The sequence below is a fragment of the Panthera leo genome, chromosome B1 (genome assembly GCF_018350215.1).
Source record: "Panthera leo isolate Ple1 chromosome B1, P.leo_Ple1_pat1.1, whole genome shotgun sequence".
Lineage (NCBI taxonomy): Eukaryota > Metazoa > Chordata > Mammalia > Carnivora > Felidae > Panthera > Panthera leo.
The window spans coordinates 3270049-3294027 of NC_056682.1; the positions used below are offsets into that span (position 1 = coordinate 3270049).

General features: G+C 44.5%; 1 protein-coding gene and 1 non-coding gene across 2 annotated transcripts in view; one reads left to right on the forward strand and one right to left on the reverse strand.

Annotated features, from left to right (window-relative positions):
• The window catches only part of CSMD1 (CUB and Sushi multiple domains 1), a 681511-nt gene that overhangs the window by 504825 nt on the left and 152707 nt on the right, over positions 1-23979 (reverse strand).
• Positions 21889-21994, forward strand: LOC122218775. Its single transcript, XR_006202106.1, has one exon. It is a non-coding gene; the product is annotated as a U6 spliceosomal RNA (small nuclear RNA).

Consider the following 23979-nt stretch of genomic DNA (forward strand, 5'->3'; position numbering starts at 1 on the left):
TTCCGTTGTGCTGTCTAATCTCGCCAGCTCTAGACTATGTGTACATTTCACATTTACAGCTAGTAACAGTGCCACCCACTGCTGGCTCACTCGTGACCTGCTCCTGGTTCCCTTGCAACCCCAGATCTAGTCTGTTTGTTTTCACACCCTCTCTTTTACATCCTGCATGTTCCTTGTCTTCTGGTTTTTTCCTCCGACCACTCTTGCTGCCCATCAGTCCACTCCCTGAGCATCAATCTGCAATCCCCAGCAGAACAACTTTAGCACCTCACGCTCAACTTCTGGCACAAGGAACCACTCTAGGCCTCTGTCACTATTTTTTATCACATCACTACCTCTTGGTCACTGAGCTTCAAAACCTGAAGGTCATCTCTGCTTCCTCCTTCCCTCTATGCTCCATGAAAACTCACTTATCATCTCCTTCTTCTCTCCTACCCGTCCCGCCCATGACTTTGTGTGTCTGGCTACCCCTGTAATGCCAGTGACTACTGTCTCCTAACAGTCTCGTCACCTTCAGCCACTCACCACTCCCATGCACCTTAGACATGGACAATAAATTACAACACATTAATTCATTAAAACCGATCAATTATCTTATGGCCGCCCACCATCCTTGCTTCAGCAACTTCAGTGGTTTCTCATGGCCTCCGGTCTCCTTGCCGACTTGTCCAGCCTGCCTTTCCAGTCATTTCGCAGGATTCCTTCCGTGCTCCGTGCACTCAACGCCATGCTCGTTTTTCCACATTTCTCTTTTAGTTTTTCAGCTTTATTGAGATACGACTGACAAACCCATCACCTCACACACTGACTATGATTAGTGACAGCACTTAACTTCTACGAACACGATGCCTGTCGTTGAAAACACTGCTCTGTATGGCACAAGTTACGCATAACTGTGGCTCTCTCTCACACACGTTCTTGCACATCAGTGTCTCTGTGTTCCCACATCTTCCACATTCAAATCCTAGCAAACCTTCAGCACCAGCGACTCCATGAAGTCTTCCTCGACTGAGGAAGAAAGCCACCTTCCTTGAGATTCCATGGTCTCCAGCCTCATTCCCACTCTGGCACTGCTTGTCCCTGGTGTTAAAATTACCTGCACGGGCATCGAGTCTCACCAACTCGAACATAAGCTAATTTTTAGGTGAATCTGTAATTTGTTGTGTTTGGTCTCTTCCAATATTTAGTAAAATTCCCGGGCACAGAACGACGTGTACTGGCAAGCAGATCAATGAATAAATGTTATAACTGGAAGAACATTAAGTATTATCCACATCAACCATAAGTTTTCTTAGTGAGGACACGAAGCCTGAAGCGAATCCTCATTTATTGCATTCCTAGTACATATAAAGAACAAAATTATTTCATTAGCGAATAATAGATGCTGCTTTATTAAAAATCCCTCATTTAAAAACGTATATTATCATATATATCTACTTCCGTATCAGGAAAGAGTTTGATGTCATATTCTGTGTTGTTAATAGAGGCTGAGGCAAATCCAATTAAATCCTTATTCACTGCATATATTAAAGTATAAAAAACTATAGTTACCAAAACATTCATTTCTGCAAACTGTGAACAAGCACTTATTTGCATTATCTTTTATCTCAATTACATGAGAGTGTTGCCTCATGATTCTTTTTTTCTCCCTATAGATATGTGGGACGTTTACCTAAATTGCATTATCATTTTCCCCCTCAATTCTCTATCTTTGAAACTACCTCTCTGATTGCAAAGTTCAATCATTTAGACGGAGTGTTCAGCAGTGTGAAAAATAGTTCTAAGACTATTAATTTTAATTTTTTATTATGTCTATTGTATGTACAGTGTACATATTATTTTGAAAACATGAATTTCCATTAAGCAACAGCTTTTTATTGGAAATCAGGGAGTAAGGAGAAAAGAAAACTAGAAGTTCTGAAGGATTTTTGACCTAATATTTAAGGTATGCATATCAGGGACAAGTGTAAAAATACATATAGTTTCCACCCTATGGGTCAATACCATTTGAATTTTGTATCAATCTGTTGACCGTAATTCCTTTAGATAGCAAGACAGCAGTATTTATTTTAAAATGACAGGTACCATATGTTTTCACTCTTATGTGGATCCTCAGAAACTTAACAGAAGACCATGGGGGAGGAGAAGGAAAAAAAGAAAGTTAGAGAGGGAAAGAGCCAAACCATAAGAGACTCTTAAAAACTGAGAACAATCTGAGGGTTGATGGGGGGTGGGAGGGAGGGGAGGGTGGGTGATGGGTATTGAGAAGGGCACCTGTTGGGATGAGCACTGGGTGTTGTATGGAGACCAATTTGACAATAAATTTCCTCTTAAAAAAATAAACAAAATAAATAAATAAATAAAATGGCATAACAATTTATAAAATATGTGAGAGTTTGCTGGAACTCTGGCAGACCCCTGAGTTCTGCGTACTTTATCTTCGAGGATGGAGGAAGGAACAAGGAAGCCATTCGTGCATCAGAGACAGCTCAGAGTCCAGAAAGGGAAGGTTCAGCGTATGTGTTACCGGAGCAGACAGAGCAAAGGGTTGTGGGAGTTGGGTGGAAAGAACTTTCTTTGGGGTGGAAAGAATACTTTACAGAAGGGATAAGTCTAAGAATGAAAGCCGATTACACAGAGGAAAAGGCACGGGCATCGCGATCTCCAGGAGATGGGCCGTGCGGCCAACAGGCGGGGGCCGCGGTGGTGTTTGAGTACAGATGTGAGGAGTAGTGAGGACTACACCTGCCACTCCCCAGCCGGTGACGCTCCACTTCTCCCTCCCAACACTGCTTCCAGACCCCCCGTGTGGCCTTCAGATGGTGTCAAGAGGCCCCACCCACCACAACACCCCCGGAAGCAAACAAATGTGCACAGTCACTGAGGCACGTAAAGGACCCAAATTCATCACCTCCGTGTTGGCTGTGCCACTTTGAGCATGCTTACGTAACTCCTCTTTGGTGTGGGACCCTTGTTCATAGGGTGGGCCCGTTCTGTTGCCCTCCCAGGACTGGGAGGTAAGGTCCAAACGTAATGCCGTAAGAAGTTCTTGGCCCATGTGCTAAGAAAGAATCACCTTAAACCTCTTCTCTTCTCACCCTATTTAAAGTTCTCATTTCCTCAGTATTTTCCGAAATTGTCTAATTTAATTTGCACCAAGCTATTTAAAAAGCTGATAGATTTAATTGTCCAGCATAATACAGATTTTAGAAGACCAGCTTTTTTATAGCACACGGACACCATTCTGGGCTACACGTCAGAAGCCTGGGGTTCTCCTTTATCTCTGACATTGAAGGGTAACTTAAACTTTCTGGGACAGTTTTCTATCTCATGGGCCGAGAAGTTACACAGGAGGAAAATCTCCAATGAGCACATCCTTAAAGTGATTGGGGGGGGGGGGGGGGTGTTTGCTGTAATTCTCTGATTTAAGTAGTGCAGAAAAGTACACACTAGTGCCTTTCCTTAAGGTCATATTTTGTGGTGAGAGGTGTCAGATAAAGTGACAAGTAATGAAGACTGAAATGTGGGAGAAGACGATGAGGCATACAGAGTAAAGGCAAAGGAGAGTGTTTTTAGAATGTTCCTTCCCTCAGGGCACCTGGGTGGCTTAGCTGGTTGAGCATCTGACTTTTGATTCCAGCTCGGGTCATGATCTCATGGTCATGAGATGGGAGCCCCGTGTCGGGCTCTGCACTGGCATGGAGGCTGCTTGGGATTTTCTCTCTCCCTCCCCCTGCCCCTTCCCTTCCTCATGCATGTATGTGCGTGCACTCTCTCGGAATATATAAATGTTTATAAAAAAATAGAATGTTCCTTCTGCTGGCAACAATTTCATAGTTTCCACCTCATCCCAGGAGGTGTTTTCACGGGATCAGAACCTGACTAGATTCTGCCGGCATGAAACTACATGATCGCCAAAGACAATCTCAGATTTGTGACTTTCATCAATTGTAATTTTGACCAGTGAAGCACGAGGAAGCTGGCCGGTATTTATCTGGTTTTAGCCTGCGGAGATCCGAAGCTTTAGCCCAACGGGCTCATCAAAAGGGTCAACAACTCACCAGTGATTGTCAGCCTACCAAATCTGAGTCCAGTGCTTCCTGAATCTGTATTCTCACAATATGCTACAATTCTACCTTTTTATGCGTATGTTACAGTTGCGCTGAGCTAGAAGGAAATCTGAAAGTGCTCTGAACTTCGAGTTCCTCATCTGAAAGATGTTCTAGGGTTGCTACAAAGAAGTGTGGAAACGTGAGGAAGACGTGTGACACACAACAGGTGAGGGCAAGTTGCATCTCTCTGCAACACGTGTAGAGTCTAACTGTTGCCAAGTACAGCAATGCCCTAAACTGTTTTAATTCTTGCCCTAAGAAGATCTTATCTTCCTATATAAGACCCAAATAAGACCACATATTAATTGTGTCTATATCACTGCTACCACAGGAATTTGTAGCAATTAGTACAACATCCTTCTAATTAATTGAAATGTAAAGCCGACAGTCCTGCGAACATAGATTGAAAGAGGAAAAGTCAAAATGACGTAGGCAAACTCAGTCTTAAATCCCCAAGTTTTCATACACTGTAACAAAAATTATGGAAAAAGAAGTTGGAAAACTAGAATTTAATGTTCTAATGATATTCTATCATATCCAAGTCATGTGAATACCCTTCAAAGATTGCTGCCTATATCCTTAGTAATGACAGGAAAAGTAAGGGCTCTTCAAAGAAAACAGAAAACAAAAAACTATATATATTAGAAATTTAAATTTAAACGCAGGATTCCTTAAATGTCTGGGTTGAGTAAGTCTCTGAGTTATATGGTATAGGTAAGTCTGTAGATGGACACAAAACTTATCTTTATTTCAATCAGAACCTAAATCTAGTCAAAGACATAGATGCCCTGGTTAGTTTTTAAATGGTAAAGTGAACAATACACACATACATGTAACCAACTATTAGCAGTATAGTACATGAGGAATGACCTCCCGTCTCAACTAAATAATGGGCACGAATGCTTTCAAATATTTAAACTAACTCAGTAGTGGGTTTGTTGTTGTTGTTGTTGTTGTTGTTCCTTTATTTTCAGAGTGTCTTTTAAGAAATTAATTACGTCTTAAAGGAAGACATTCAGACATCTAAACATATTTTGTATTTTGGACATTGGTATTCAGGAGTACTGCATATTCAATAATGCCACATTTATCTTACTAAACGTATTCACACATAACTCTCGGTCTATAGAGCAGCCACAGTGAGTTAACATCTCTCCAGAAAATTCCATAGTTCTGGCAGAACCACCATCATAATAAGATAGGCAAAAAGTTTGTCATAGTGAATACTCGATGTTTTCATTACATTAAACACCTATACACAGGCTTCTCAAGAGCATGTCAATACTTAATACGCGTTACAACCTTGAGTCAGGTAGTCTCTGATCTTAGTAGTAAGAAAGAAAGATTGAATTCAGGTCTCTGACTCTACATGCAATATTACAGTCAGCTCTGTAAATTTTTTTCTAAACAGGCAGAGAATTATCTTCCTCGGCTTGACCACAAGGCAGAGTAATGAGCCACTTACGAGTTAATATCACTGTGTCTGCAATTATTCTGCATAGGATAGATTTAAGAAGTGTCTACATATCAGTCACACAATGTTTAAAATAAATCCTAGTTACCAGTAACCTATTCCTGTAATTACTTTTGTTTTACCAAAATTATTTTGTTCTGCTGTGGCACTGCATTCTCTCCTAGAGACTACGTGAGATACAAAGAGAGATGAAAGAGATGGAAGAGACACTTTTGATTAGAAACGCACATGCTTACACCCTACAGAACATAAGTCCCAGAAAGACTAAGCCACTTGTAGTCCAAATCACACAGCTGTGAAAGGGAAGGGCAGTCTAACACACACACACACACACACACACACACACACACACACACTGAATCACATGTCAATAAGTACTACTATTTTATTTCATCGTTAGTACATTTTTATTTTAATATCACGGTGCATGAATCAATTATGATAGAATTAAAAATAAGAAATTTGGTGTCATATGATATAGAAATACATTCCTGAAAAGGACACAGCTATGCACTCATTTGCTGCCCTAGGGAAAGGACAGTGTGCAATTTTCAACATGGCCTTAATTTCTGCTCTAATCCTGGATGTATCCATGCTGAATGGAACTCTAACTAAAAAGCTAACTAAAGCGAATATCTCATTTTTTTTGTTCTCTAATAAAACTTTATTTGTAGGTAATGAAATTTGATTTTCATACAATGTTCATGGGTTAGGGAATAGTCTCCTTTTTATTTATTATTTTTAAGACTACCATGTTTAGAGCAGTTTTAGGTTCATAGCTAAGTGCCAAGAACTACCACTTAGCCCTCTCCACGCGCACAGCCTCCCATCATAGGGTAGATTTGTTACAATTGAAGACACAGCATAATTACCCAAGGTGCACCTTAGGGTGCACTGTTGGTGCTGTACGTTCTGTAGATTAAAAAAAAAAAGTGCATACTGGCATGTAACCATCATTATAGTGTCATGCAGAGTAATTTCACTGCCCAAAGAATCCTCTGTGCTCCACCTGTTCAACCTTGCCTATCCCGAACCCCTGACAACCACTGATCTCTTTACTATGTCTATGGTTCTGACTTCTCCGAAGGTCATTTAGTCGGAAGCACACAGTATATAGACTTTGCAGACTGGCTTCTTTCTCTTAATAATATTCACTTAAGTTTGTTTCCTGTCTTTTCATTACTATAGAGCTCATTTGTTTTTAGTACTGTATAGTTGTCTGCATGATCACAATTTATCCATTTACCTGCTAAAACATCTGAATTTTGGTAATTCTCAATAAAACTGCTATAAACACCCATGTGCAGGTGTTTGTGTAAAAATAAATATTTTTTTTTTAACTCATGAAACTTGTTCTGATGAGTTTTCCACTCACCCAGCACAGCTGCTGAATCACACAGTGTATTTAGTTCTGTGAGAAACCACCAAACTCTCTCCCAAAGTGGCTGCACCATTCTGCATTCCCACCAGCAACGAATGAAAGTCCCTGTTGGGCCACATCCTCACCAGTGTCTGGTGTGGTCAGAGTTCTGGATTTTGGTCACGGTGACAGGGATGCAGTGGCATCTCATTGTTTTCGAACATCTCCTTTCAACCCCAATGTACTCCACTGCACGCATAGAAATCACAGGCCGTACACAGTGAGTCCTGCATCAGTGGAGTTTTCTAGGCTGCCTGGGACTCCACTAGTCAGAAACCATTAAGGACTTGACCTTTCTTAGCTAAGATGGCATTTCTGTATGCTGAGGGCCCTTAAAAGTACTCAGAAACTTTCAAAGCAGTAGGCCAGGTTAAAAGGGAATTAGCATTTTCAGTGAGAAGGGCAGTATTTCAAAAGCACTCTGGGGGGCAGGATAAGGATCAAGATTCTACAGTGGATTTAATTTCAAGGTAATCATAGAATACTCCTGGCACTGAGTTCACCAAAATTTACAAGCCGAGCTATATTATAACTGACAGCGGGACATAGAGAATTATCCTCCGTGATAAGAAATGCTGTATCATGCCATTGATTTTGCTCTGAAAATACCAGTGGAAGCTATTGCCTTCCTTGACAGTTCGAGCAGCAGAGGAATAAGCCTGCCACTGGGGTGTCCACTGTATCTCCAAAGCCTCTTCACGGACATTCTATCAATCTCATCTTGTCAGCAATCAATGGAATTAAATGCTGCTCTATTTACTCAGCTTCCCGTGACCCATCCGGATTTTAACATCTAGATGTCAGAAAGCCCTTTTAGAGAAAAAGAGTGGGAACAATGCTTTGCAAGAATTGTAACAGCGATACTCAGCTATTACCGCTGGCTTCACACAGGAATTAACCAATAGTGCCCTGGGTCACCAGAACCTCCATAGGAAAGTGCTCCTCAACTTGGTTTCCACAGTAGAAGGTATCGGGCATGTACCACGGACTAGTCATTTCACATACGTTGTGTCCAACTTTATAATGACTTCAATGCTGGAGGAATCAGCCCCTCTCTATAGATGTGCGGACACATCATAGAGCTTCAATAACTTACCCCAAATCAAACAGTTTGTAACCTGGGTACATGGCGCTTCAAAGGGCCTTCAAAATGCTGAGTCATTAATTCAGGTTAAAAAGAAACTTTTCTTCTCATTTTAGAAACTGAAAGCAGTGTTTTGGTATTTAACCTATATTTATAGACAGTGGTCATGTGTAGTATTTCTGACACTTCTCCGATCAAAAATACACAGTTTTCCTAAATTCTCTATGGAATATATAGCTTATCTTAAAATATAAAGTTATCACAGTAAAAGCAAATATAGAGAGGCATATTCTTCCAAATAGGAGAAAATGTCTGAAGTATAATTTTTGTGTAAATGGACTCCCAATGCCTTTTGTGTGAGTCATGAGAAATAAAGCCTTCTCCAATGTAAGTATATTTTAAATTATAAGTGGCTAAAATTTCTGCAAAGTTTAAGTAAAGCAAATATATTACTACAGACTGGTTATTCTGTAAAATTGGCTCTCTAGACCCAGTGTCGGACATAAAACACTCAAACTAGACCCCTATGAACAGTAATGGCCCCAGAGTGCCAACAATGAATCACTATCTTGTGTTCTTTCTAAGGCAATATGTTATCCTATAGGTAAGAGTACTTAATTCTTCTCAACTGCCTTCACTGTCAAAGTTTTACGTGTTTTGCTCTGATGCAAGCAGAATCAGTGTTTCTAGAAGCTTCTGCATCGAAGGACACCAGACGTTATTCTCTAGTCAGTATTTCTGGAGTACCTAGTACGTCCAGGTCACCTTCACCCAAAAGGAAAAAGCACAGAGGGAAACTATTCTGTCCCTGAGTAGTGAGTTATGTGTCTATATGTTTCACCTCACCTATGCTGATCCTGAAGATCAGTATGTATTTTCTACGCCTCCAGCATTCTCTTCTGCTTTCAAGAATGAGATTCCCCCAGAAACCCTCCAACAAGATTGTTCTCCTGGCCTGTAGGCAGGTGCTGTGCTGGGTACTTCCATGTTTCCACTTGGCTGGTCCACAGGATGCCCACACATTTGACTGAACGTGATTTCTGGGTGTCTGTAAAGGTGTTTCCAGAAAAGATTAGCATTTGAGTCAATAGACTCCGGAAAGAAAACTGCCTTCCTCAGTGTGGGTGGACATCACCCAATCTGTTGAAGGCTTGAAGAGAACAAAAAGGCAGAGGAAGGGAGAGTTCTCTTTCTCTATGGACCTCTCGAGATGGCATGTTGGTCTCCTGACCTTGGCCTGGTACTTGCACCAATGTTCCTGCATCTTCAGTTTGTACAGGACAGACAGTGTGACTTCTCAGCCCCATAATCACATGAGCCGATTCCTCCTAACACACACACACACACACACACACACACACACACACACACACACACACACACGAGTGCATGTCAAAACTGGTGAGATCAGTAGATGGTATGATCGACCAGCCTGGTGCTGCTGTCATAGAAAGGGCATGTGACTTGTCATCATTGAGCGATCTGGGTAATGGGTACACAGGATCTTTCTGTACTTTTTTTTTCAACTTCCTGTGGAATTTACAATTGTTTCAAAATAAAAAGGTACACACTGTGCTATCTGATAACACTTGATACGCATACTTGACTGAGGATGGTGCTCCCCGAAGTGAGCACAACTGACATCCGGGGCCATCGTGTGCAGTGCGGCACCTGGCTCGCGGCAGCCTGTCTCGCTTTGACCCCCTGGATTCTTGAGCCACCCCTCCCCCAGTCTGTGACAACCCAAACATGTCTCCAGACCTTGTCCTACATGCCCGGGAGGGCAAAACCACCCTTTTTCGGGGACTGCTGATTTTGAGGAGAGTTAAGAATAACGAAAGATGACTCTTCCTTTTACAAAAGATACTGATGTAGAATTCTTTCACATGGTTAAATCCTCCAGTGGAATCAGAACCTGATTTGTCGCACCAACGTTCAAATTAAGCACTGAATTCTGAACTATCTCTTGTGAGAAGTGATGCAAATGCATTTTCAATCACCTGGGTTATTGAGGTGTTCTGCTAAAGCTGAGTGACAAAAGGCTTCCTCCCCCCGAATTTTCTCAGGATGAAAGGGGAGAATGGCAAGAGACCATAGAAAGTGTCTGAGAGCAGTGGGCGCATGGAGCTTAGGGGACAGACAGGGCTCTGTGCTGTTTCGATGGCACTTTCTCTGGCCTCTGAAGCCTATTGAACAGGCACTCCCTAAGGCACCTTGTGGGCCTCTCTTCCTTACAACATCAGTTCCATTCCCATAAAACTGACCAGAGCGATGGTTCAGGAAACTGTATAAAACATGCAATTTGCATTTCAAAATACAAATTTGTATCATTTAGTTAAATTTCTTCTAGGTCAAAGTAGCTGTACATGAGACCAAAAGATCCAGGTGGTTTGGAAACTTGAGAGGCTGCAATACTTGATGTAAAATTATTTAGACTATTTCTTCCCCCACAACTGAAAGTTGATAGAATACTCCTGGATAGAATCATCTCTAGATATAGTCATCTATTTAAATGTAATGATGTACCTAATTAAAATTTTCATACTATTTATGTATTAAAAATGTGCATTTGGTTTGCATTTGTCTATAAAATATGATAAATAATATAAAACTTAGACAATGTTGTGTCAGGGAAAAGTCTGACAATTATGTACAGCCATACTGACATGCATTCACATTCCCCAAACATTATAATTCCCAGTAAAACTTTTGAAAAGTGCTCACCTTAATAAAAGCTATAGACATTTCCAATAGAATGCACTGATTTCTTTAAAAAAAAACTAGACTTATTATTTCATTGAAACATTAAACAATATAACTGAGGTGATACATATAACGTTGACTCAGATTTTCTCATCTGAATCAAGAGTTGTGTTACTAAATTGCAAAGGGCCACTAACTCCTGTTTCCATGCAGGTTTTTTTTTTTTTTTTCCATAGTTGCCGGCACTAATTAAAAGAATGCAAAATAAGCAGTTTTCATGTTTCATGTGACTTCACTTGGAAGACCATCTAATTGCACCAGATTAATTCAAGAAAGAATAGTTCACTCTTAAAGTGAAACTGTATTTTTATATCGAAGGGGGAGAAAACAGTAACTGATGAACCCGTAAAGGATTCTCCTAAGACACAACCACAGACTTGGGCTGGAGGAAGACAAGGGTTAGATGAGCCAGACAGACTCACATTCTGTGTATGGGGACTTTTAGGCTCAGATAATTGAATTGTGTTTTCCAAGAACCTCGTGATGTAAGAGCACAACCCAGGCAAGGACAAACATCGCTCAGAATTTTTGTTCATGAGTTGTCAAAAACATACTGCTTGAGTTGAGGAAAAAAATGCCAATTTCTCAGAGTTCACGAACCCATTTGCATTTGTAAATATATCTGGGAGGATACTGTTGAGGATATCTCATTCACGCAAAAACTGAAATGAACACTGCCCCGTGCATACACATACTTTCTTTACCTCCCAAACAACCCTGTCCTGGAATTTCCTTCTCTGTCATCTGTCGCTGACTGTTTCCATAGACAGCAAATTGGCCGTAGGATGCGGGGAAGCAGGGCACGCTGCTTGTGAAAAATCCGTGCCTCCCTAGTCAGGGAGATGATGTTTATAAGTATATGCATGATTCATGTGCACACGTAAAAATGAAGTGCCCTACGTCTTTTTTGTTGTTTTTCTATTTTTTAATGTTTATTTATTTTTGAGAGAGAGAGAGACAGAGACAGAGTGAGAGCAGCGGAGGGGCAGAGAGAGGGAGACAGAATCCAAAGCATCCGAAGAATCCGAGCTGTCTGCACAGAGCCCGAGGTGGGGCTCAAACCCATGGACCATGAGATCATGACCTGAGCCTGAGTCAGACACTTAACTGACTGAGCCCCCCAGGAGCCCCCCGCCCCCCACCGTTGTTGTTCTTTTTGTTGGGACATTTTACCAACGGGAATAAGAAGAGTGGAGCACAATCATGCATTTTGATCGTTTCGTTCCAAAACCAGTGATTCTTCTATTCCATCTCACTAGATGTCGATTTTGTTGATCTGAGTTTGAAGAATCAACTGTTAGTTACATTGATTTGCTCTATTCTTTTCTTGTTTCTCTGCTGTGTGTGTGTGTGTTGTGCGTACATATACATACATACACTATATATAGTAATTTATTTATTTAAATTCAAGTCAGTTCGCATGCAGTGTAGTCCTGGCTTCAGGAGTAGAACCCAAGTGATTCACCATCACATACAACACCCAGCGCTCGTCCCAAAAGTGCCCTCCTGATGGCCCGTCACCCATCTGGCCCATCCCCCCAACCACCTCCCCTCCAGCAGCCCTCAGTTTGTTCTCTGGATTTAAGGGTCTCCTATGGTTTGCCTCCCTCTCTGTTTGTATCTAATTTTTCCTTCCCTTCCCATGTTCATCTGTTGTGCTTCTTCAGTTCCACATATGAGTGACATCACAGGATATGTGTCTTTCTGTTCTTGATTTTATTTATCTCTAATCCGTATTTAATCACTTCTTTCTTGCAGCTCTGGATTTAGTTGGTTCTTTTTTTTTATTTCCTTAAGACGTGAAGTCAGGCTGTTGATTCGAACTCTCGTTTGCGGCTGTGAATGTCCCTCTTGGCACCACTTCTGCGGCTCCCTGGAAGCTTTGGTGCGTCATGTTCTCATTGCAATTTTCTCAAGTTATTTTCTCCTTTCCTTTCTGATTTCTTTCGACTCAGCGGTTCTCTGAAGCGTGTTAAATTTCCACATATTTGTGAAATTTCACGTTTTTGTTCTGCTGTTGGTTTCCAGTTTTACTTCATTGTGATTGGAAAAGATCCTTTGCGTGATCTCGGATGTTTAAGATTCATTAAGCATTTTGTCCCGTGGCCTCACGCAGGGTCTGCTCTGGAGCACCTCCCACGTGCACTTCGGAAGACAGGTGTAGTTTGCGCTTGTTGGGAGAAGTGTCAAACAGATATTTTTAAAAGAACTTTTGGAAAGATGGCAGAGCCACAGAGTTGTACTGTGAAGACGAGCGTCCCACAAAGATGGGGCTGCGCAGGGTGGGGAGCAGCGCAGCCAGAGTGAGTGAGCCTGGCTTGTCCAAGGCAGACCTACATAATTAAATATTCCGGGGGGGGGGAGTCTATTTTTTGGGGGGATTTGGTATTCGCCAAATGTCAGCAATATAGGAGGATGATAGATAAATGATAGACGATGCATACATAGATGACAGACTGATAATGGACAGATAGGTAATAGACAGATACACAGATGGAGACAGACAGAGATATTTATAAATCTCATTTAACCAGCCCTGGAAGGAAGGATTTTACAGATGATAAAATAGGCTCGTGGAGCCACTCCCTTACTTTTAACTACATGGCTGATAAAAGACCGATTTCATAGTGGATCTTAACCCCTTTCCATGGCATGGACTTTGCTTTCTTTTCTTTCTTTCTTTTTTTTTTTACTTGTGATTTCTTGCAATTCACCTAACTTGAAGGAATGCCAAATAACTTCTCGGGTTCTTCTCATCTCCAATAGCCTGTATTTATCACGAATACTATTTCGCTGTTCATTGTATCCAGGCCTTAGCAGAGACACAGCACTACCAGTAGAGAACTCTCGCTCAGTGCTTCTCCCAAGTTCGGGTTTGAGTTCTCTGCAAATGTTTTTTTTTTTCTCTGTAGTTGTGGTCTTTGGTCAAGTTGTAGGCAGAATCCCATGATGGCCTCTAGGATGCAAGCTCCCTGTGACACCCCTGTGTCCTCTCCTCTTCTGAGTGTGGCGAGGGTCTGTGCGTGGGGGCAATCTCTCACTTGATCAGGTTCCTTCATAGGGGCTGGTGGCTCCCATGATTACCCTACGATAGATATATATGCCTTCACTTTAGCTGTCTGGAGAAGCATTCTCCCGCTGGTCTTGAAGAACTTGCTGCCATAGTATGAGGTAGCCACCTGGCTTGGCCTGAAGGTGTCCCCATACAGCTCAGAGTGACCTCCAGCCACACCCAACAAGAAAATGACTGAGGATTTTGGTCCCACAGCTGCAAAGGGCTGAATTTTGCAAACAGCCAGGATGAGTCCCCAAGAGGCCACCCAGATCCAGATGAGAAACCAAGGCCAACACCTTCCTTTTAGACGTACGAGAACCCGAGCAGAGGACCCAGCCTCGCCATGCCAGACTTCCACACTTCGACCGGCACAGAGTGCGAGATGGTGACGGTGGTGTTTTAAGCTGCCAAGTGTGTGGTCATTTGTTACACAGCAGACAATGGACACTGGTCCATGTCAAGCGGGGCCTCTCCTCACGGTCCCTCTCCTCACGGTCCCTCTCCTCATGGTCCCTCTCCTCACAGTGTTTTATAAAGTCAATCCTTCAACAAGCACAGTCTAACTTCCCTGAAGATTTTAAGGACATTCGGGAAGACACCTGTACCCTTCCCACCATCTCCCCACCTGTCTATCTACAGGGCCAACAAAATCTTTATTCCTTGAGGGCAGACCGGTTTCTCTCCCTATGCTGAAATTTTGCTGACATTCTGCAAACAAGAGTTTCGGTGTCTAACACAAAGGGCTTGAAGAAGTATTATTCCAAACAAATACAGCGCTCATTCCAAGAAATATTCTACAAGATTGATTTTTCCAGGGTAAAATTCATAAAAATAACGGTGATAAACATACCAGTGTGAGCACCTCGTAGGTACCGTATGCTGTGCTAAGTGATTTGCATGCTATTTGCAATTGTTACAACTGCACCTCAAGGTGGACTCACTATTGACATCCTTCTTGGAACTAAAGAGAGGTGGGGGGACCCTGATCAGAAGCAGAAAGCAGTTGCTGCTGGGATTGGAACCCAGACGCCCCTGGCTGTGAAGCCCAAGACAGTAATTATTGCGCACATCGCCTCGTGAGAACAGTCGCGCAGGTTTTGCTCCAAATCTAATATCCTTGGGTAGAAGGGAAGTTTGGTTTTGGCACTCCGTCTCTGCGACCAGTAACGACCCTGATCCCGCCAACAAGAATGAGAATTCGTGGCGGTCTGCTGTGTGCAACAGCCAGGGTGCCAAGTGCAGGGGCTTTAGATACGCCAGCACAGATCTGGGTCCCGACCCCTTCCTTACGGTGTGTTTGAGATCCTGACAGAGTTACCGAGTCTCTCGACATCCCACTTCTGCTCTGTGTAAAAGGGTACTGCTGGGGTTCATACCTGTTAGGGCTCCCGCGAGGACTCACAGAGGTTACACACATCCACACGGAACGTCCGGCATGTGGGAAGCATTCGGTGGATGTCCCATACGACTGTGGCCGTTACTGCTGCGCCCAGCTCTGGCCTGGAGGGCCCGAGACCCCCAGCAGATGCACAGAGAGGATGGCAGCGTGTTTCCCACGTGGGGAAGCAGCACGACGAACTCCAAGCGAGGTGAGTTCATCAGCTTGTGCACTTATTTTATTCTTCACATTATATTTGTAAATCGAGTAAGGCACGGCTTCCGGCCTTACTCCGTGTAAACACGTCAGGGGGTTTGGGATCCCATCACTCGGGAGTCTGTGAAGTGTGACCGAAAGGCTGGGCACGGGGACAGAACACAAGGCCACCTGTGTGCTGTGGGACGCTGAGCAGAAGTCTCCGTTTTGATGGACTGGGGCTACGTTACTTCCTCTACGGGAGAGCTATCCACATGAGGGATGGGTTTGGCTCGTAGTAGAGACTCAATAAATGGTGGTTATGATCTTCATGCGCCTAGTACGGATGAGAGCTGCAACGTGCAAGTGTGAACTGTCACTACCATCTAGTGGCAGTGGTCAGAAATGTAGTCACTGAGGAACGCGAGAAAAAAAAAAAAGTTCACCCTCAGAGCGTGTTCTCTTCCCGACTCTCCTGCGAGACCAGCCCTGACGCCCCAAGGTGCCCGCGTACCTCACAGATGAGCTGCCCTCTTCAGCAGCTGTTCTAGCTAAGTGCCATCCACGGGGGAGCTGGGAACAGGCATCCAAACACTGTCTCCTGTAGTTCGGATGAGAAATCCGAGAAAGTGAAATCTGACCTGGCAGGAGTCCGGATTTACTGAGAGCCCTCACCCGCAGCACCGGGGAACAGCGAATTGAATCCTTTCTTTCTTACACGGCTTATATCCCTGTGATGCCCGTGTGATATGTTACTGTTCAGGGGGCTTGTTTTAAACAAGCTAAGGTATCAGGCAACGAGACCACATACTACACCTGCTGCATTCCAGAAACTGGCCAGGCACAGTACGTCAGCTCACTGCAAGGTGGCAAAAGATATTTAAAATGAGTCCCTCGGGAATTTAAGACAACGGTTCATAAACGTGTGGACAAACGCCTATATATCAATCTTTTTTTTCAAAGCACTAATATTTACGGGTCGATTTGGATGGCTGCGCTCTTAGGATGAAATCATGGGCGCTGCATTTCCTCTCGTGACATTTTCGGAGCATCTTTTATTTCACGCAGATTCCAGGCTGATTTACAACACGCTATGTGTGCCCAAAGCAGGTATCACCTCACACATTATCAAGAGTCAAAACACTTTTAACTACTCGGTGGGAGCTGGAAATTCTAGGGCAAGAAATCAGGAACACTTAAACAACCGAAGACATCCCGTCCATTAGCACTTGGCACACACTCGGTTAGATATTATAGATTCAATAAACACTTTTTAATTAATTCAACATCCCTGTCTCCCATATTTCAACAGCGATGTTCCTTTTATTTTTCTTGAATATAGAATAATGAGCATTTCTTCCATTAAAGCTGTTTATTTAGGAAGGGTAATGATGTAGTCTGACATTTATCATATTCTCGTTACAGAAAAGTTCATGAGACTCTGTGATAAGCGATTTTTATGCTTAAGGATGCAAAACCGGTGGCCATATGGCTCAGTGCTACCTGCGTGGTTAAAAGAGCAGAATGTTTCGGTTTCTGGAACAAGACTTGAAAATGAGGATTGCATGTGAAATCCCAGATTTACAACTGCCCTTGGAAAATCAGGAGATGGGCTGGGCAGAGCCGATGCGCCATTCGCACGTGGCAACCGCCAACTGGAACCGAACGTGACAGCTCAGCTGGGGGGCACAGGCACTCACTCTGCCTCTGTCTCCGTCACCCAGCAAAGGGACCCAGCTCCACTAGTGTGGGCAGCCCGGCCTCATCCCCTCTCGCTACCCATCAAAGCCTGCAGTCCTGTACTGCTCTCCCATCACACCAGCCACTTCCTCAACGGCCCTGCAAGCCCTCCGTCCACGCCATCCACGGAGCCAGCACGCCACCCCACCTGCACGGGGACCTGCTTGTCGCCCCCGGAATGCCATGATGGCTTCCATTCCTGCCTCACCCACAAATGGTTCTACACACAGCAGTCACAAAAACCTTCTTCAGCTTCCAAACCAATCAAAGCGCACACCTCCCAGAAGCTTCTCTCCTTGCAATGAGGATGAAGTCCAAACATATTCATAGAGCCTGAGAGGCAGTTACCCCTTCCGCCCCCAGTGAGCGGCTTCTCAGACAAATCCTACCCCCACCAGTCCCCCCAAACCCATAGATAACCATGTTTCTCTCCCCACAACGTGCCCACCTCCTCAGGTTCAGGGCTTTGGCACTTGCTGAGGGCTCCGCCTGCAGGGATCCCCCCCAGGCCACCTCCGGTCCATCACTAGTCCTTCCTCCCCCCAGGCCACCTCCGGTCCACCGCTAGTCCTTCCTCCCCCCAGGCCACCTCCGGTCCACCGCTAGTCCTTCCTCCCCCCAGGCCACCTCCGGTCCACCGCTAGTCCTTCCTCCCCCCAGGCCACCTCCGGTCCACCGCTAGTCCTTCCTCCCCCCAGGCCACCTCCGGTCCACCGCTAGTCCTTCCTCCCCCCAGGCCACCTCCGGTCCACCGCTAGTCCTTCCTCCCCCCAGGCCACCTCCGGTCCACCGCTAGTCCTTCCTCCCCCCCAGGCCACCTCCGGTCCACCGCTAGTCCTTCCTCCCCCCAGGCCACCTCCGGTCCACCGCTAGTCCTTCCTCCCCCCAGGCCACCTCCGGTCCACCGCTAGTCCTTCCTCCCCCCAGGCCACCTCCGGTCCACCGCTAGTCCTTCCTCCCCCCAGGCCACCTCCGGTCCACCGCTAGTCCTTCCTCCCCCCAGGCCACCTCCGGTCCACCGCTAGTCCTTCCTCCCCCCAGGCCACCTCCGGTCCACCGCTAGTCCTTCCTCCCCCCAGGCCACCTCCGGTCCACCGCTAGTCCTTCCTCCCCCCAGGCCACCTCCGGTCCACCGCTAGTCCTTCCTCCCCCCAGGCCACCTCCGGTCCACCGCTAGTCCTTCCTCCCCCAGGCCACCTCCGGTCCACCGCTAGTCCTTCCTCCCCCCCAGGCCACCTCCGGTCCACCGCTAGTCCTTCCTCCCCCCAGGCCACCTCCGGTCCATCGCTAGTCCTTCCTCCCCCCAGGCCACCTCCGGTCCATCACTAGTCCTTCCTCCCTCTCTCAGAAGACCACCAGGGCTACCACGGATGAAAGGGCATGGCTTCTTCCCTGCAGGCCTCGCTCCACCCGTCCCGGGTTTCATCATATGTTATTTGTGTTCAGGCTTATGTCTTCATCCACTGGATTAGAAGCTTTGGTGACAGCGGCTATCTGTGTGTGTGTGCAGATCTCTATTTCCAGGGCCTGAATTGGTGCAGAGCAGAGAGGAAGGTGACGCACGGACACCTGCAGAGACGCTCGCCTTGTGCCTGGCAGTGAAAGTGAGGCTCTCGGGTTATGCAACGCACCCAAGCAGCTCGCCCTCGCCCCAAACCTTCAAAACTGCTCCCGTCACTACCTCACTGTTGGGCGGTCCCGTCACACGCCTGTGGAACCAAGTGTGGGGCTGTGACATAAAATTAAAGATACAGAACACCCCAAGCTAAGAGTCTCTGGCCGCCTCTTTATTACAAAGGGAAAAGGAGAAAACACCTGTGGAAAACGATGGAAAACTCAAGTGTGCTGAGCCACCTTGAGATTCCGGTGGATAATGTTCCTGAACCAGACAGAGTTAGAAAACGATCTCCTTTAAATCAGCCGCAATCACATCAGGCACAGATGGGCACCTCGTTTCCAGACTGAGAAACAATCTTTGAAATCCTTCTTACGTACGCATCTGAAACAAACCACACAGGGCCGCACTGTGGTGAGCACGGTATGCTCTTCGAAGTGGACGTTTCTCTGGTGTGAGTTGTTCGTAAGCTTGTCTGCCACAGAGTTTTCACGCGTGGAAATTAAGTGGAGTGGTGTTACACACAATGATGGCTTAGTCTTGGATAAAAACGCCTTCTCCCCATGCCTCCGGCTTATTAAACTCTGAATTTTAACCAACGCCTCCTGATTTACCTTACGCACAAAGCAAACTTCTCATCTGGCAACACAGCAGAGGGAGTTAATTAAATTCAGTGCTAACAGTTTCTGTTACAAATACCCAGAGCTTTTGCACCACATCTGTGCGTCCACTGAATGTCCTTAAAAACAAAAGGCTTTATTTTTAGATACAGCCTAACACCATTTTTAAAGTTGAAATTTCTTCCTAATCGTCTACTTTGGCATTTGTGAACACATTGTATTTATCTTACTTTGCCCCACATCCTTTTAAGAAAATTAACCAGAGGGGCGCCGGCGGGGGTCAGTTAGCTTAAGCGTCTGATTCTCTGATTTCGGCTCAAGTCACAATCTCATGGTTCATGTGTTCAAGGCCCACAATGGGCTCCTCGCTGACAGCACGGAGCTTGCATGGGATTCTCTGGCTCCCCCCTCTGTGCCCCTTCCCCTGCTCATGCTCTTGTGCTCTCTCTCTCTCAAAATAAATAAGTATTTTTAAAAATACAAAGAAAATCAACCAGTCTCTTTTGTTTCCTATGGAAATTCCTTTCGAGTTATGTTATGATGAAACACTTGAACCCTAAGGGTTCTGACCTTAACATCTATACTTAGCATTTATTAATCAACTAATATTTGTCACGTACTGTGCTAAGTTCTTCAGCGTTATGTTTTCTTCTTTCTTCAGCTTTATTGAGATAAAGCTCACAAAACCCACACATACTTAATGCATGCAGTTTAATGAGCTTAGTCACATGCATACACTCATGCCACCATCACCACAAGGAAGGTAGTAAACATTTCCTTCACCTCCAGAAGGATCCTTGTGCCCCCTCTTTCTTGTAGGAAAAACAGTTAACATGAGATCTATCCTCTCAATAAATTTTTAATTGCCCAACGTCTTATTGTTAACTCTAGGAACGATGTTGTACAGCAGATCTCTGAAACACACTCGTCTTGGAGAGCTGTGATTTTACGCCCATTAAACAAGAACTGTCCACGCGGTCCTCCCCCAGCCTGTGATAATCACCACCCTAATGTCTACTTCTAAACCTTCAGCTATTTTAGATGCCTCATGGAAGCAGGGCCGTGCGTCATTCACAGTAGCCAAGATATGGAAGCAACCCGAAGGTACACAGATGAATGAGAAAAGAAAAGGGTCTATCCATGCAATGAAATATTATTCAGCCTTAAAACAGAAGCAAATCCTGCCATTGGCGACAGCATGGATGGGCCTGGAAGACATTATGTAAAATACATCATTCGCTCGAGCCCCTTGGCATTATTTTCCCCCCACAGCTCCGAAGGTACGAATTCCATTATGTCATCATTCCACAATACTTTTGATCATTTGCCATTTTCCAAGTAAAGTTCTAGGATTGCCAATACAGTGGTGAATGAACAGACGTGGCCTCTGCCCTTACTTGCCCTCTAGGGCGGTGTCAGAGGCAACAGACGCATCATTGGCTATTTGCATGTCCCACGGGGGCAGTACCAGGGAGAAGCAGCGAGCAGGGAGACGGAGGTGGAAGGCAGGGAGGGGTTTGCTCCCAGGCCGCACAGAGATCTATAGCACGTGGCAGATCAGTCTGCACATATCCGAGAGGAGATCGTGTCGGACGGAGAAGACGGAAGCCCTGAGACACAGAGTGCTCGATGTGTTTGAGAAACCACGAGGACGCTGATGAGCTGGGGCAGTGTGGGGCTGGAGCAGGACACGGGACCGAGGGGCCATGGGGGGAGGCTTATGGGGAGCCTTGAAGAACATCATTAGGACTTCTGATTTTCTACAGAGACAGGCGACAGGTCGCCAGAGTTTTGAGCGTAGGAGTGATACACAGCAACTTTTAAAAGAATCACTTTGGTTACTATGTTGAGGGGCAAAAGCTGAACAGGGGCAAAAGCAGAAATAAGGGGATCAGTCAGGAGAGAGTTGCGAAAATCTACGTGAGACGCAATGGCTGCCGAGACCTCTGTGTGATTAACGGAAGTGGGGGAGGGCTGGATACCGGCTCTGGGGCGTAGAGTATTTGTAGGTGTTTGCGGAGAGAGGCGGGGTATGAGAGACGGAGTTGGAAATCACTATGGAGTTTATTTTGTAACCTACGTAACTGACAGAGAGAAACGGCCATTGTCCGAGAAGAGGATGGTAGGAACAGGTTTTGGAGAGAAAATCTAGGTCTGTTCTGGACGAGCTATGTTTGAAATGCCTATTGGACATGTAAATGCAGAAGCTGAGTAGACAACCGGATGCATGTAGAGTTCAGAGTAGGGAATCAGTCTAGAGAAATCTTTGGAAGAGGGCAACCTATAGACTACAGTATTTCAAGCTACAGGATGGAGCGAGTGTCAACAGGAAAAAGAGCCGAGCCCGCAATGTGCCATATTCAAGGGGGAGGGGCGCTGAGTGGCATCAGCAAAGGCACTGAGGGGGCACATACAGTTTCACATCAAGCTTTGTGTTTGGCTAGCAGCACACATACTAAAACTGGAACAATAAAGACAAGACTAGCATGGCTCTTGAGCAAGGATGACACACATATTGATGAAATGTTCCATATTTTCTGCATGAACAAAACAAGAAGCTTAATGAGAAACCAGAAGAAAGTAGCAATCATCAAAACAAAACAAAACAAAACAAAACAAAACAAAACAAAACAAAACAGGGTCTCCTGGGTGGCTCAGTCAGTTAAGCGCCTCACTTCAGCTTGGATCATGATCTCAATGTTCTTGGATTCAAGCCCCGCATCGGGCTCTGTGCTGACAGCTCAGAGCCTGGAGCCTGCTTCGGATTCTGTCTCCCTCTCTCTCTGCCCCTCCTCTGCTCACACCCTGTCTCTCTCTCCAAAATAAATAAACATTTAAAAAATTAAAAAAAAACACACAAAAACTAGAGTTGAAATGAACAATAATTGAACTAAAGAATTCAAAAGTTTCAGAAGTAGAGTTGACAACATATGGAAGAAACTACTGGCAATTTGGAGGATAAGACATTGGAAATTACCCAATCAGAGGGAGAAAAGAGGGGCACCTGAGTGGCTCAGCGGGTTAGCATCTGACTCTTAATTACAGCTCAGGTCATGATCTCATGGTTTGTAAGTTCTAGCCCTGCGTCAGGCTCTGTGCTGACAGCACGGACCTTCTTGGGATTCTCTCGCTGTCCCTCCCCTGCTCTCTCCCTCTCAAAATAAATCAATTAACATTAAAAAAAAAAGAGGACACAAAAATTTAAAAAGAATGAGAAAGAGTGAGGAAAGCCTATGGGAATTATGGGACACAGTAAAAAGAAAGAATATTCAAGTGGAAATTCCAGGAGAAAAGAAAGAGAATGAGCCACCAAGTATATTTAGAACAATAATGGCCCAAAGCTTCCTGAACCAGAGGAGACAAATGAACATCCAGATCCCCTAGACTCAAAGGACCCCAAATAGGTTGATCCTGTGTTGGGCTGCCCTGAGACACATTTTGATTACATTGTCAAAAGTCAGCAAGAGAAAGGAGGGGAGTTACGTATAAGGAAACCCCCATGAGAACAAACTCAGCCCAAATTAACACAGAAAGGAAATGATAAAGATTAGCGCAGAAATAAATGAAATAGAGAACAGGAAAAGATTAGAAAAGACTAACCAAACTAAGAGTTGGTTCTTTGAAGAGATAAACTAAATTGACACACCCTTAGCTAGACTGACCAAGGGAAAAAAAGGAAAAGAACTGAAATGAACAAAATTATAAATGATAGAGGAGAAATTACACCTGATACCACAATAGATACAAAGGATCATAAAAGTCTACTATGGACAATTATACATTAGCAAACTGGGCAACCTAGAAGAAACAGAAAAATTCTTAGAATCCTACAGTTTATAAGACTGAATCAGGAAGAAATGGAAAATCTTAACAGACTGCTATTAATAAGGAGACTGAATCAGTAAGTCAAAACCTCCCAACAAAGAAAAGACCAGGACCATATGGCTTCACTGGCGAATTTTACCAAACATCTAAAGAAGAATTAACATTAATCTTTCTCAAAATCTTCCAAAAAAACCCACAAACAAACAAACAAGGAGAGAAGACTCTTAAACTCATTATTTGAGGCCAGCATTATCCTGATACCAAAACCAGAAAAGTACCCTACTAGAAAGGAAACCTAGAGGTCTTATACATTTGGATCAATTTGTTTTTCTCATTTGATAACTTTGTTTTCTGAAGATAATATATACATTGTCAGATTTTAGTGGTTTTCAATTCAATATGTGACTATAAAGTGGCCCCTAGGAAGCTGGAATTAATTGTTTCCTCCATGTGGCTGGGTCTCTGGACTCGTCCTCACAGGCATTGGACTTCACACATGACTTCCTGGTGCACGCCAGAACCATACAGTATTCCCTTCCGGGCTTCCTGTAACGTGCCCTTGCTTCTCTTGGAAAACATATCCCCTCGCTCAAATCAGAAAAGCCCCAAGAAGCTTCAGCTCCAGGAAGCACGTCAATACTTCCCCCAAACTCCCACATTTATGCCATTGATTTCTTGATGAGGAACCCAGTAGATTC